Here is a 5,211-nt window from a genome sequence, read left to right on the forward strand (position 1 = left end):
CATTAAAAAAAAAAAAAAATTGGAATTCTTTATGCTTTTTTCTTATGGTTGTAAATAAAATGAATATAAATTCATTTATTTTTAAAAGTTTTTGAACCCAATTTGTATTTAATAAAAAATTTTATTTATTTATTTAAATTTGATTCATTTAAATAATAAGATATTCATATTTGATTTTATTAAATTAAATAAATATGTTTATGAATATATATAAACAAAAATACTCATAAATAATAAATAAATTATAACTAAATAAATTTTAATAAATAAATAAAAATTAATTTTAAAATATGATTAAGATAAAGAGCAAACGAACTTTAACATAAATAAACAGTAAATAAATATTAAACTAATAAATTTTAAATAATTTTATTTATAAATATAAATAAATTAAATAAATTTTATTTGTTTTCAATTTATTTAATAAATATAAAAAAATTATTCAATATTATTTATTAAATTTAATAATAAATAAATATTATTTATTAAATTTAATAAATAAATATGTCCACGAATTGCTCAATTGATAAAAATTGATCACTCGGTAAACAAGTTTCTATTCCATTTTTGTTGTCAGTAATTTCCATTGACAGGTATTCTTTAAGTTTAATATAACTCTTTATAAGATATATATATATATATATATATCTTGATATAAGAATGGTTAAAATAACAAATAAAATTTTGAATATTATAATTTTATTTAAATAATAATTATTTTTTATTACATTTAAATAAATCTTTAATTTATCTAAATAATAACAGATAAATATAAAATATAAAATCCTAAATAATATTTTTAGATAAACATAATTTGATAACAAATAATTATAAATAAATAGATAAGATAATTGCTTAAAAATGAAATAATCCATTTATTCTCTTGTAATATTGATCTCATCTTTAGTATTTCATATCCAAAGAATGTAAGATCAAACAATAATGTTTAATTAGTACAAGCATTTAAATGAATGGTTCAAAAGAACTGAACTCAAATTTATCCCTATTATGCCCATTAGTTTTTTTAATATTTTCTTTATAGATAATAAATAAATGAATATTCCTCATTTTATTTGACTCATCATTTTAAATAATTAATTAATAAAATTGAATAAGAGATTTAGGTTTTGTTTATTTCATGAAAAATAAATTTAAAATTTTTTTTTTTATATTTTTAGATATTTATTTGATAAAAAATTGATCGATTAAAGAAAAATGATTATTAATTAATGAAAAATGAATTCATTTTTTTTTAATTATCTTATGAATTTGAAAAGAGAAAAATAATTTTTAGAAAAAAATTGTTGATGAGTAGAATTATTTATCAATTTTTTTAGCATAATTGTACTTATAAATAATATTATATTAATAAATAATATATTAATAAATTTTATTAATTTATTTAATAAATATTATAATAATATATTAGTAAATAATATATTATTAATAAATAATATACTATTAATATAATATATTAATAAATATTATAATATATTAGTAAATAATATAAAAAATAATAAATAGTTTTATTTTAAATATTTTTTATATTAACATAATATTTTAATATTAAAATTTATTATTAAAATATAATTATTTTTTAATATTAATAATTTCAATAATAAATAATTTCAAATAATTTTTATAATAAATAATTTTTAATATTTTATTAATTATATTAATATTATTTGAAAAAAACAAATTATTCAAAAAAGAACCAAATAATGAAATATATTTTTCATTAATTCATTCAAATAATAAAAAATTTATTTTAATTTAAAAAATATAAATATTTTTCATAAATTATTTTTTAAAAATTATTTTTTACGAAATAAATGAAATTTTATTATTCATAACAGAATCGAAGTAGATATGAATAATATTTGTTAAATATTTAATATTATAATCTATTTAATAAATAATAATAAATATTTAAATTTGTATTTAAATTCGATACTTATTTACGTATATAAAATATATAAAAAAATTTCATAAGGAGAAAATTTTTGACCTTACAAAAATTTTTTTATATGAACGAAGTCTCAAACTAAAAACTCTAGAACAGACTCCTATTAAGATGCATTTATTTTTACCTTATGTCTAGGGGTGAGCAGTTGATCAGTTTGGTTAATTCGGTCTGAAAAAATTAATAACCAAATTAACCGATTTTTATTTTATCAGTAACCGAATCGATCAACAAAATTTTAACTAACTGATTTAACCGAATCGATCAAAAATCGATTCAATTCGGTTAGTTCGATTAAATAACTGAATTTTTTATCATTTTTCTCTTATTTTGAATAATTATTTAGTTACAAATTCAATCTAATAAAATTCAAATTCACATACCATTCAAACTAAATCACTAAAGAATTTAATAATTTCTACAATATTTTACAAGAAAAAAGATAAATAAATACTCATCTAAACTTATTTAATCAAAATAAATTAAACAATAAGTTTTAAAAAGTATTGCTCTAACATATATCAAATAACCAACAAAGCCATCAATACATAATAATTGTCATTTCAACACATAAACAAGTTTTCAAGGATCAACAGGCCAACTTAAAAAAGTAAATCAAGCAAATATGCATCTCATAACTTTGGTGCAAAACATAAAAGACATTTTAAGTTGACAAATTGAGCTAACAGCTCATATAAAACATAAAACAAGCTAAGAACACTCTGAGTTAACAAATGAATATAAAAGTTCATAAAAAAATATAAAACAAGCTAATTAAAGGACATTCCAAATTCTAACAGCATTCTTCATACATGAACCTCATAACTTTGGTGCACATTCTTCATTTTTTTCTAAAATGTTAAAGAGATTAAAACCTTAATTAGTTGTCAAAGAATACAATAAATATTTTTTAAATGTAAATATTCATAAAAATTAATAATGAAATTACCTCAAAAGGTCAATGCACCTTTTTTTTAATCAATTACTGGATCTAAGGTAATTTTTGACAAATCTAAAAATATATAAACAAAAAATAACAAAAGTAAGCTTTAAACAAATAAAAAAAATAAAAAATAATAATCCTTAAAAAATAAATGATGGTATAAATAAAATATCACCTAAATCCATTTTGTCAAGCTATATCAAATCATCTTCAGGTTGAAATGAATCAAGATTAGAAGATCTACGTAACCAATCTTGAGCACAAATAAGGGCTTGCACAATTTTAAGAGTTAAAGAGCTCCTATATGCATCAAGCACACGACCACCAATGCTAAAAGCAAATTTGGAAGCAGCTGTGGATATAGGAATTGCTAATACATCACGACCTAGATGGGAAATGATAGGAAACCTATGGCTATTAAGTTTTCACCAAGTTAAAACATCAAAGTCATCACTATCATCATCATCAGGCTCCTCACTCAAATATTTAGCCAATTTTGATTTATGTTCATCTTTGCCATGTTCAATCATATACCTCTTGTACTTGAACTTAAAGCTTTCATTCTTTTTTGTCGTTTCATTTCCATTTTCATCATCGGTGGGCTGTGACATTTGGCTCACTTGACTACTTTCACCAACTTGCTCAGACTGAGGTTCTAACATTCTTTTGTATTCATTAAATAAGTCTTCAATTACTTGTTGTACTTTTTTAATCATCAATGAAGCTTCATAATAAGAATACATTTTCATGAAACAATATTCAACAAAAGGAAACTTTTTTGAAGAATCAAGAAAAAAAGCAATATAAACCAACATATTCATCTTCTCTATATTTTTCCAATACTTATCATATTTATCCTTCATTCTCTTTGCCATTGCATTCAACTCAACATCAGGATTTAATTGCCATTCTCGCAAAGTGGAATAAACATCACATATATCATCAAGAAAAGTATTAGATATGACGTAAGAAGTACATGAAACTTTCACAGTGAGATCATAAAATTGTTGCAAGAAAAGGTAAAACTTCTTAACAATTGCCCAATCATTTTGATCGGGTACCCCATCTTCCATCAAAAGCTCACCTCTATATGCATCAAATGCCCTTTCAAACTTTTGAGTTGCATTCAACATCAAATAAGTAAAATTCCATCTAGTGCTAACATCCAAACACAATAAACTTTTACTTTGAATATGTTTATTCACAATACACTCTTTAAACTTAGCTAACCTGGAAAGTGATTATCTCACATATCTTATTGCCCCTCTAACACGAGCAATTGTTTCATTTATTTCTTTCAATCCATCATAAACAATAAGATTAACAATATGTGCAATGCATCTCAAATGAAGATATTTACCTCCCCAAATACTAGTTCCAGCATTGTTAAATTTTTTTCTCAAATATGCAATCGCAACATCATTAGAACTAGCATTATCAACTGTAACAGTAAAAATCTTATCAATCCCCCAATCACGTAAACATTTTTCAATCCTTTTACCAATAGCTTCACATTTGTGACTAGAAATGGGATAAAAATTTAATATCTTTTTGTTTAGTTTTCAATATTTGTCTATGAAGTGAGTCGTAAGACACATATAATTGACCATTTGTAATGAGGTCCATGTGTCAGTGGTAAGAGATACTCTTGTGAAAAATGATTTCATGAATTACTTCAAATGAATCTTTTCATCAATATAAAGCTGATAGCAATCTCTAACAACTGTCCATCGTGATGGTATATGAAATCTAGGACATGCAACTGACATGCAATGCCTAAATCTTTCCAACTCCACAAATCTAAATGGCAACTCATTTAGAATGATCATTTTAGCTACAGTTTTTCTAACAGCATCTTGATTAAATTTTCATGTGCCTAAAGATTCCACTCCTCTTAACGGTAACACCAATTCTGTTTGAGTACCATCATCCCCACTAACACGAGGAAGCTTTTTATAAGAATTCATGTGATTCTTTAAAGCGGTGGTTCTATTCTTTTTAAGATCAGTAAAAAATTTCCTGTCACAATAATTACACCTAGCTTTAAGATTACCTTCCTCATTAACAAATTTAGTAAAGTGGTCCCATACCTCTGACCATGGCTTAGGTGCTCATCTCATCACTTTAAAATTTACAGTTTCACTTTTTGTTACCTCATCATATACAGGAAGCTGAAAGGCCAATTGTGTTTGATTAGGTGTAGAATCCAAAATCATATCATTCACTTCATTTGACATTTTCAAAAAAAAAAACAAGTGATCAAATTATATCCAAATAATAAAAACTAAATAATTAAATTATATTA

The sequence above is a fragment of the Durio zibethinus genome, chromosome 10 (assembly GCF_047325235.1).
Source record: "Durio zibethinus cultivar Kanyao isolate XHJ-2024 chromosome 10, ASM4732523v1, whole genome shotgun sequence".
NCBI classification, from domain to species: Eukaryota; Viridiplantae; Streptophyta; class Magnoliopsida; order Malvales; family Malvaceae; genus Durio; species Durio zibethinus.